The sequence below is a fragment of the Nomascus leucogenys genome, chromosome 1a (genome assembly GCF_006542625.1).
Source record: "Nomascus leucogenys isolate Asia chromosome 1a, Asia_NLE_v1, whole genome shotgun sequence".
In the NCBI taxonomy this organism is placed as follows: Eukaryota; Metazoa; Chordata; class Mammalia; order Primates; family Hylobatidae; genus Nomascus; species Nomascus leucogenys.
The window spans coordinates 8245041-8256438 of record NC_044381.1 but is presented as its reverse complement, the minus strand read 5'-3'; the positions used below and the strand labels follow the sequence as shown (position 1 = coordinate 8256438).

The window sequence follows — 11398 nt, the reverse complement described above, 5'->3', positions numbered from 1 at the left end:
TGCCCCATTTTGGCTTTCAAGGCCACACATAATCTGTCCCCTGCCTACAATGCCAGCCTCATTCTCACCACTCATTCTCTATTCTCCTGGTATTCTGCTGCTAGTTTTGTTGTTTCATTATCACCAACAGAGGGCCTACACCCATGTGGTCCCTTCTTCCTGGGAGATCCTCTAAACACCCTACACCTTCTTTCCTATAACTTCATCTCCTCAACTCCTACTTTTCCATGACTCTTGTGAATCTGGGCCACGTTGTCCAATCTCAGAAGTATATTTGTGTTCAGAGGAAGATAGTCCAGAACCAAAATGTATTTTCGAAATTACTCAATCTTTTCACCAACACACAAACCCTGATTCTACTGTCTTCTTCCAATAGAATTATTACAAGGGCCAATCAACTGATCAACCCATGTGCCAGCTTCCATTTTTTATTCCATGCTTCCTGCTGTCACAGAAACAATGTTTCCAAACCATCAGTTTCTTCTGTCCATCTCCATTTTGAATCTTTTCACTCAACTACTCTAAACAAATTACAATCCAAAACATGCCATCTCATTTTGCGTTGGTCATTTTCTTTATCTGGATTGCCCATCTACCCTTTTAGCCTGTCCAAACCCTAATAATCTTTCATAACTTAGTTCAAATGCCCACTCTTTGATAAGCATTTCAACAGCAGACCCTGTCACTTTTTCCTCTGTTGTTTCTGCTGTCCTCTCTTACGGGGCTTGCAGTATAATTTACATTACTGTTACTTGCTTATAGATCTGTTTCTTCCACTAGACGGAGAATTCCTTGAAGTCAAGGGTTTCTTCTTCTTTTTGGGTCCATAGCAAAGTGATTTGTACAGTAGGTACTAATTATCTACTTACTGAATTTAAGTTCATATATCATTTTAATATTTACATTGCATTTTCACATTCATTTACTTATTAGTCATCCCAATGGATCTATGAGACATATAATATTATCCCAATTTTAAGAGGAGAAAAGTGAAGCTCACAAAGTTAAATGATGAGTCTAAAGTGGCACAGTGTGGAGGTGGCCAATCTAGACTTCAAGCCAGGTCTCCAACTCCCCTTGTAGTTGTGAACGTCTATGATTCCGTAATTCTTTTCCAAATTTTATGCCAGAAAGGAGAGGAAAATGATTATTTCATTATAATATTGCAGAGAAAAAAGACTGGCAAATGCTCTTCCGTTATATGCAAGCTTGTATTATTTCCCATTGGAAAAGAACATTATAAACATTAGCTTCAACAATGTAACATAACAGCAGCTTCTTTTATTAGCATTGTTTAAACATTTGGGTAGTAAGCAGGAACACCTCATCAAACATATGGTCTCAGTCAAATATATATCCTCTATGCAAATTTTATGGAGTTATCTTTATTAGGTGTTATTTATTCAAAAGGCGGAAGGTGCCAACGTGCAGAAAATAATGAACAGACTGCACTGTGGAAAAATGGCTTAATTATGTAGGTCAAGAGTCCTTAACCAGACAACCACAAAAAAATCACTTTACAGAAAGCGTTAGGGGAGGGGGAACTGTCACAGGGATATGCATATATTATCTCCTGGCGTATTAAAATAAGACTTGACTAATGTAAAACCACCTTATACAAAGTCCCCAAAAGAACTGAGATCTTTTCCTGTGGGTTGAGAGTGCCAAAAGTGGCACAATGAAGGACATGTTCAAGGAGGAAGAAGGTCTTTATTTGAATCTCTCCCATGTCTGTCACTTCCTATCTGGGTGATCCAGGACAAGTTACTTCCTTCTGAGTCTCCTCATTCTCTTTGTGAAATGGGGATAATAATAATGAACTTACCCGATTGTTTATTATTAAGAGTAACTGATAAAAATCTATGTGACACTTTTTCCTGTGGCAGCAGCCGGGCTGAGAGGAGAGTGGCTCTCTCCTCTCTCCACCATGGCATGTGCTCGCCCACTGATATCAGTGTACTCCGAAAAGGAGGAGTCATCTGGCAAAAATGTCACTTTGCCTGCTGTATTCCAGGCTCCTATTCGACCAGATCTTGTGAACTTTGTTCACACCAACTTGCATAAAAACAACAGACAGCCCTATGCTGTCAGTGAATTAGCAGGTCATCAGACCAGTGCTGAGTCTTGGGGTACTGGCAGAGCTGTGGCTCGAATTCCCAGAGTTTGAGGTGGTGGGACTCACCGCTCTGGCCAGGGTGCCTTTGGAAACGTGTCGTGGAGGCCGAATGTTTGCACCAACCAAAACCTGGCGCCGTTGGCATCGTAGAGTGAACACAACCCAAAAACGATATGCCATCTGTTCTGCCCTGGCTGCCTCAGCCCTACCAGCACTGGTCATGTCTAAAGGTCATCGTACTGAGGAAGTTCCTGAACTTCCTTTGGTAGTCGAAGATAAAGTTGAAGGCTACAAGAAGACCAAGGAAGCTGTTTTGCTCCTTAAGAAACTTAAAGCCTGGAATGATATCAAAAAAGGTCTATGCCTCTCAGCGAATGAGAGCTGGCAAAGGCAAAATGAGAAACCGTCGCCGTATCTAGCGCAGGGGCCCGTGCATCATCTATAATGAGGATAATGGTATCATCAAGGCCTTCAGAAACATCCCTGGAATTACTCTGCTTAATGTAAGCAAGCTGAACATTTTGAAGCTTGCTCCTGGTGGGCATGTGGGACGTTTCTGCATTTGGACTGAAAGTGCTTTCCGGAAGTTAGATGAATTGTATGGCACTTGGCGTAAAGCCACTTCCCTCAAGAGTAACTACAATCTTCCCATGCACAAGATGATTAATACAGATCTTAGCAGAATCTTGAAAAGCCCAGAGATCCAAAGAGCCCTTCGGGCACCACGCAAGAATATTCATCGCAGAGTCCTAAAGAAGAACCCACTGAAAAACTTGAGAATCATGTTGAAGCTAAACCCATATGCAAAGACCATGCGCCGGAACACCATTCTTCGCCAGGCCAGGAATCACAAGCTCCGGGTGGATAAGGCAGCTGCTGCAGCAGCAGCACTAGAAGCCAAATCAGATGAGAAGGCGGCGGTTGCAGGCAAGAAGCCTGTGGTAGGTAAGAAAGGAAAGAAGGCTGCTGTTGGTGTTAAGAAGCAGAAGAAGCCTCTGGTGGGAAAAAAGGCAGCAGCTACCAAGAAACCAGCCCCTGAAAAGAAGCCTGCAAAAAAGAAACCTACTATAGAGGAAAAGAAGCCTGCTGCATAAACTCTTAAATTTGATTATTCCAAAAAGGTCAAATCATTTTGGACAGCTTCTTTTGAATAAAGACCTGATTATACAGGCAGTGAGAAACAAACAAAAAAATCTATGTGACAAGAAAACTTGGAACATAGTACGTACTCAATTAGTGAATATTATCATTACACTTTCTCCACTGACACATATGTCTCTTCTAAACATGAATTTTTTTGAGAAGCTGTGACTTACGGAAAATTTGGGAGGACGTATTCACCCTCTATTTCTATTCCAGATTTTACAATTCCCTTTCTCAAACACCTGTTTAATTTCATTTTCCTGGTTCCTTAAGAACAAACATCCTAATATCTCTAGCCACTTCCTTTAGCTTAGGAACAATGACATTCAAGGTAATCAGAAAGGAGGAGAGGGGAGAGTTAAATTCCAAAGGACATAAAGGAAATCTATGTATCAACAGACAGCCTTTCCTTCTTTCCCTCTTTGCAATTCTTTCTGCTCAGCCTAATTTGGATCTAACTGGAGCAGTGTTTCTCAAATGGAGGTGGTGATGTTCCCCCAGCGGATATTTGGCAATGACTGGAGATATTTTTGGTTGTCCCACTGGTGGGTATAACTTGCATCTAGTAGATGGAGGTCAGGGATGCTGCTAAACATCCTACAGTGGACAGGAAAGTGCCTCCATCAAAAAGAAGTTTTCTGATCCAAAATGTCAAGTGTCAAGGTTAAGAGACCTAAACTGAACAAATTATGATCAAACTAGATACACATAAAAGTAAAAGGCCCTAAACCAATTCAAGTATTATTTAGTGAGTTTTGCTCTTGGTGTTAAGTCCCTTACTAGCTCCTAGAGACAATGATCCAAGAGGTTTAGAAGTAGGAGAGAAATTTGGCCATTAGGTCTCAATACTATATGGAAAACTCTTTCTCCATTCAAGACTGATCTCTCTGGAATTCTTTTGCAACAAGATACAGTAGCAGTTTATGTCAGACATAGCTTGTAAAAACTGCAGGTTTTAGAGAGTAATTAAAAGAAGTCTTTATATGCAAATTACCAGCTTCCCTTAGCTAGAAGCTATCTCTGGATAGAGTTGCCTAGAGGAGGAATTTTTAACTTTGTTTTAAACATTAATTGGAAAGTTAGCTACTTCTGACTAAGAAATAAGGCCAAGAAGTTTAGTTTGAGATTGTTGTGTTGTTTTTGTGGAGGAAATTGAGAAATGCACATTGCCACACTCTAATCCTCAATGCTACAATGTGATACTTTTTCTTTCCTTTAGCTTCAGTTACTTTTTTTTTGGAGACCAAATCTCACCCTCTCGCCCAGGCTGGAGTGCAGTGGCTTGATCCCAACTCACTGCAACCTCTGCCTCCCACGTTCAAGTGATTCTCCTGCCTCAGCCTCCTAAGTATCTGGGATTACAGGTGTGTGCCTACAAGCCCAGTTATGTCTTTTTTAAAAAAGTTAGTGAGGGGTGGGAAGTAGAGGAGAGCTAGAGAGCTGGTGGGAAGTCTCTATTCCCACAGGCAGCTCTTTGGGAAGAGAAAGAGGCTAGGAAAGACTTAATAGTGAGATGAACAGCCCAAGCTGTCTGTCTTAGGTTCCTCGGTCTCTCCTGGCTTTAGAACACAGCACCCATGTGACAGGCGTGGCCAGCACCATAAAAACTAGATCTTAGTTGGTGGAAAATCTTGGAGTTAAAGAGTAGGGCCTCACAGCCAACACTAAAACTTCAAGTTTTTTGAATGCCCATGTTTGTTCATATAGAATGGACATCAAACAGATTGGGCATAACTGGTCATAAAGTACATTCCAGATTCATGTTAGGAGAGTATTGGATGTGCAGCCTTCAGAGACCTACAGCATCTAGAAAAGACACAAAGAGGCAAACAACAGGTCCTTCTCAGCCAAGCATGGCACTTTAATGAAGAGCTCAGGGGACCCAGTTACAGGGGCCTCAAAGCTATGGCAAATGGACTACACATTATGTGCCCATGTAGATAGCCGAAAGGCCTTGAAATCAAAATGGTGCATAGGTAAGAGGTGAACTAAATCCAGGATTAGGATAGATATGCATCTACCTAGTATTAGGATAGAAGAGAGACTTGGAGAGGGCCATACAGATGATTGAAACCACCTCTTTGCAGATTATGACAGCGAAAGAAATGTAGCATTGCTGACTCTGTCTTTTTTTCTAGCCTCACAGCCTGGCTGTCCTTGCTCCTTCCTAGATGTAGGCCAAGCGAACCATGGGAGGAATTCAGTTCATGGTTTAACTTTGAAGCAAGGATGATATAGTCCCTGCCTTCAACTGACCTCCTCCTTGTTTAGGGGACTGAAACAGCCTTCATAAGACTAATCAAAGGCCACAAGATTAGGATTATGGGACAGACCTGAATTCTGCTAAAATATAGATGTAATTTCTATAATCCCTTACTACTCAGGAGTCACGTGGCTAGAGGTCACAAGATTTGTGATTTCCTCAATTGCTCCTATAGATAATGTCATTATTATAGAACCTAAGATTGGTTTTTCTAATGTTTTCTAGACTTTTTGCATTCTGATTTGCATTTTGATGTGAGAATTAACTCCCATCCTTCTGTTTTGCTGGCCCGGTGATTATTAAACTCTTTCTTGCAAAAACCTGCTGTTTTTTATGCATTAGCTTTTCTGGGCAGGAGGCAAGATGAACTCATCAGGCAATCACACTATTCTCATTGCAGGCTGACCAACTGCCCCACTAGCCACTAAGGACTGGGGACAGGAAAGGGAATAAGACTCTCATAGGAGCCTACAATATTAGAGGGCTGAGTGATACCATGTCTGAGGACAGAAATTAGATGGCTGGGACCTAGAAACCAGGCAGGCAAACAATACCAGTGGGCCAGGTATCTTATTCATTCACTTAACATATATTTATTCTCAGTACTGAGGAATACAGTCACCCCCATACAGGACTTTATAGAGCCTGAAATCTATGAGGTGTTAGAGACTCCCTAGCATCTGTGAACAGGAAGAGGTTCAATAGGCAAACAGTATAAAGGGGCCAACCAGTAAACCAGTGTATAATCATGACAGGTGGAAGGTCTCTCACGTCTATTGAGCAACTACAATAAGAAATCCACATAACAATCCCATAAGTATATTATTATTACACCATTGTACAGATTAAAAACACTAATGGTCAGAGATATTAAACCCAAGTTTTCACAGGTGAAGAGAAGTAGAGAGAATTCTACTACCTTTATATCCAAAGCCTGTTCTTCCCTTCCTCTGCACTAAACTTATCAGGGAAGCCTGGAAGCAAATGGTAGGGACTCACCCAAAGACTTTATTTGGGTATAGGATACCAGTCCCTGAGGCATGTGTAGGGAAGGATCAACCCAAGCCTTCCAACTAGGACATTAAGCAGAGAATCAAGGGTCACTCAGGAAAGAAGGGACCAGGCAGAAGTCCAGCCACTAAGCCTGGGGACAAACCCAGCTGAGCCACTGACCTCCTAGCCCGTGTCTTACATCCCAACTGAGGGCACAGTTGTCTAGGGTGGTCAGATAAAGGATGGAACATGGCCAGGCACAATGGCTCATGCCTATAAATCCCAACACTTGGGCAGGCAAGGTAGGTGGATCGCTTTAACTCACAAGTTCGAGACCAGCCTGGGCAACATGAGAAAACTGTCTCTACAAAAATACAAAAATTAGCTGGGTGCGGTGGCAGGTGCCTGTAGTCCCAGCTACTCAAAAGGCTGAGATGGGAAGATAGATTGAGCCTGGGAGGCGGAGGTTGCAGTGAGCCAAGATCGTACCACTGTACTCCAGCTTGGGCAATAGAGCAAGACCCTATCTCTCTCTCTCTCTCTCTCACACACACACACAAACACACACACACACACACACACACAAAATGGAACAGCTGTTAAGTTTGAGTTTTAGGTAAATGATTTTTTTATTTAGTATTAGTCATTTTTCCTATTACTTGGGAAATATACTAAAAAAAATTGACCTGAAATTAAAATTTAACTGGGCATCTTGTAATTTACTTGCCAAATCTGGCAGCCCTAGTGACTGTGCCACATGTGGGGATGAAGTCCAAAATCATGAAGGCAAGAGGGGTACAGGGATAAGGAACCTAGTACACAGCTATCAAAACAACCTCCGCCCACCCCACCTTTTTTTTTTTCTTTTAACAAAAAGTTTTCTCCCATGTAGTATTTTGTAATTATACAAAAGACGCTTGGTAAAATGAAAAATGTATTCTTAACGATGAGAAACAAAATAAAATTTGAAACAGGAAAAAACTACCCCCGGTAGAATAGGAATGGCGCCTTAGCATGATAAGCATGATGAGGAACGTCCTTCTGAAAAAGTCAACTCATACTTGGAATTGCCAGGGAGGCACTCTGAGCTGGAGCTGGTGGAATGGTAAAGATAGGAGTCTCCTCACTGTCCAAATTGTAAGCCAATGCCTTTTCCTTCTGAAACTATAACCTTCAGAGATTTGGCTATTGAGATATTATAAGTTAAGTAGATCATTGCAGGCTAGACAGCTGACAATCATTTATAATATTCTTTCTGTGAGTAAATGTCTTCCAAGCTTCCTGCAGTGATCTTACAAATGAGTTTTGGCAACACAGTCTGTTGTTAATTGGGGTTTTTCTACACAATCCTGCAAAATTTTTTATGTGTCCACTGACCAGCCTCATCACAAACCAGCCTCCTCTAGCTCAGCCTACCAGCTCATGACTCCTCTTTCAGTCCTCGAATGCCACAAGCTCCTTGCTGTGTTGGAGCATTTGCCCAGAATATCCAGCTCTGTGGAACCCTCCACCTCTGACTCCCAGAACAGCACCTTCTCTTTCAAGTAGCCTTGAACAGGATTCCTTAATAACTGCATTATCTAAGTACTATCCATCCAAGAACTCTCAAAATTACTTTTACTTTTATTAACTTACAAATTGATATTTACTGTTCACTCTCTACTAGAATACAAATGCTCAAGGGAAAGGCCCATTACTGTTTTACTTTTCACACTGTTTTCAGAATCTAGCACAGTGCTTAGCACAAAATAGAAAATTCATTTATAGAATATGTGTAAAATTAATAAACGAATGAACAATCTGAATGAGTTAGTAAGTAAATGAATGAATGTTTATATCTTATCTTTCCTCTGCAAATCATGTTTTGTTCCTAGTTTATTCCTTATGATTAACACAAGCTCTTTTTGTCAGCTCATGTTAGCATATCTCAATTATAAGCAGACAGGCACCAATTTATCTACTTATTTTTTTTTTCATTCATTTGAGAGCCCTTAATATATCAAGCACTGTGCAGATTCTGGTTTTTTTGAACTGTGACAAACCAAATTCAACTCAAAGTAACATCAGAAAACATGTAACATGATGACAAACACCACAAGCTATTGTGGGTCAACAATGTATTTTATATAAATCAATTCCTCTTCCCACATGAACTTCATAAGGCCCGAGTTCGCAAATCAACCTTTTTGCCTCCAGCCCTGTGTGCTTTCTGGCTCAAATTTGAAATCCTTTTGTAATATCTGGAGTTGCCAGAAAAGGCTTCAAGGTAGAAAAGATACAAAACGGAGGAGGGAAGTTGGAATGAGATGAACAGTGAAAGGGAGGCAGAGTTCACATACTTGTGCTGTCACTTCCTGGAACAAACCTGATCAAACTAGTCACCTTTCCCAAGCACTTCTCTGCAATCATAGTACTCGACTTTTTTCATCCTTCCTTTGTGGGTTAGTTTCATGGCAACCATTGAATGCCGCAATTGTCTGTAGCCTAATTGGTGGATGTAATTTGTGCTTCCGTTCTCCCAGCTTTTCCAAACCTGCTAGCCCACAAGTACTGTTCCTAGAAGAACTCTAATGGCTTAGCTCTATCTAACCTGGCATCTTTTTTTTTCCCACTGTTCCATCAGATAAAGCTCTCATGTTTCCAAGTAACCTGCCTCTTGAAGAAAGGACTCGGGTACACAAGACTGACCTCTTACTTTTTCTGGGCCTTTGTATCCTGGAGTAGGCGATTCAGAGCAAAAATAAAAGAAAATTATCAGAAAGTAAATGAGATGGGAAAAAAAATACAGAAATGCTGTCAAGGTCACTGGTATATTTTTGTTGCAGGATCACCCTAGGTGAAATGATTTTAATTTACCAATTTGCAGACATAAAAAATATCCCACTGTGAAAACCACAGTATTCACAGTAGTGTGTGGCACTGATGAGCTACACCATATGATAAAGCAAATTGAGATCAGGCATTTGCAAGGCCACTTCATGATGGGGGAAAAATCACATAAAGAGTTATAATATGGTTAATGGCATTGCAAGGCTGATCTCACTAATTTTACGATTGTCTTTTATGCATAGGTTATCATACTAATTAGCTGCCTCTGGAATATTTGTCATTTTAACAGAGCAATTTTGCATTTCCCTTTGCTTTAGTTCTGTGGCCTCCAACCTGACATTCAGAGGTTCCAACAAGTTTCAACACATCACATGTTCTGGAAGATTTGAAACAAGTCACCTTGGAGCTGGAGAACCTTTGAGGATGGCATGGTGGAAAGAACATTCACTTGGAAATCACATGTTGATAATGATGGCAATGTGGATGCTGGCAATTTACTTAATCTCTGAAAGTGTTTCATTAAAAATGAAAATGAGGAACCTAACTTTTGGGCTTACTGTGAGGATTGAAATCATCTCTCTCACATTCCTAACGTGTAGTTAAATAAATGGTCCATATAGAATAGTAATAAAACACAATTCATTTTTTTCCTCCTCTTTTGATGGTTGTGTGAAAGGAAAATAAAACTTGGAACCTCAATTTACCATGCCAAAAGGAAAAAAATTAAGCTGAAAGCTGAGTTATGTAAGAAGCTTCCTTTCCTTTTGTTTCTAAGCAGATAGCTACAGATAAAAGCTAAGTATCTCCGCTGGTAGCTACTCCATATTCACCCTATCTTACATAAAGTGCTGATTTACTGACACCAGGCAAATATATAATTGACTATCCCCCTACCTGCTCTCTTTCTCCTGCAACGTGTGAATTCGATAATGTGACCATACCCTCCCTCTTTCTCGTCCAGCCAGCTTTTCCCCTTTAAATATTGAACTCCTCAAAAATCATCTTTGGAGAAAGGCACAGACCTGTCTCCCAGACACATCCTTGAACTTGGCAAAATAAAATTCTAAATTGGTTGAGACCAGACTCATGCTTTTTGGTTTACAGTTCCACGATTCATGTGAGTAGATCTAGCAGGGAATAGAAAATTCAAAGCTGTTGGGAAAAATAATTTCATATCCCAGAAGCTTCAAGCATTCTTTTCCTTCCCACTCCTCTTGGACAAATCAGAGGGTTTGCAAATGGCAGTATAGTAGAAGCTGATACTTCTCTCAGAGATGTAACACAGGAAGCCAACAATATGCTGTAATCAAGAACAGAGCCTTTAGGTGGGAAAATAAAAATCACTGACCTTGGTTTCAAGTCCAAGTCATGTTTAAATGTTTTACTATGGCCTAGAAACCTTGTAAGAACTAGATCCAGAACTTACAGTTTAATTGCATGTACATGTAGATGACACGCATCATGGAAATGGCAAAAGTTAGAATGTTGGCCTGTGGAAGTATATTGTAATCTGTCAAGTATTATTATTGTTGTCGGTTTTGTTATTGTTAAAATACAGGTGGAATCTGGGAAATCTACCAACAGTAACAATGATTATTGTTGCTAAAGTACTAACAAAGGCAGAAAAAAAAATGCAAAAATGTGGTTCATTCACATACAACTCATGCCAATTATAGTTATAACCATCAGGAAAGCTTACCATTTATCCTTAACATTCTCCTCCAGAAATTAATACCAGCATGTAATCTGAAAATTTGCCACAATAAAATAGGAGCTGGGCTAAATTCTTGACAATGGTTACTTATGGAAATTATAGAACTTTCTGTTATTTCATCCTGAGAAACTCTACAACATCCAAAAGTTATTATTTCCATCTTCGTTTCTAGTCTCCACTAGATCTTAATTTCCTTTCTTGGAGAAGTGTTTAATTGATGTCCCTTTCCCCAAACCATTAATGCCAAACCTTCTTGCATTAGTGTAATCATGGACAGAGCTTTAGAAACATCATAGAAAAAGTATGTGATAACCCCCAAATGGAGTATTTTTTTTCTGTT

The 11398-nt window shown here is 40.3% G+C and overlaps 1 pseudogene across 1 annotated transcript; it reads left to right on the top strand.

Moving 5' to 3' along the window:
- The first annotated feature begins 1891 nt into the window (after positions 1 to 1891).
- On the top strand, positions 1892 to 3301 carry LOC100596948 (annotated as a pseudogene). The gene has a single exon (XR_001114292.2). The product of XR_001114292.2 is annotated as a 60S ribosomal protein L4 pseudogene (transcript).
- Positions 3302 to 11398: the final 8097 nt, after the last annotated feature.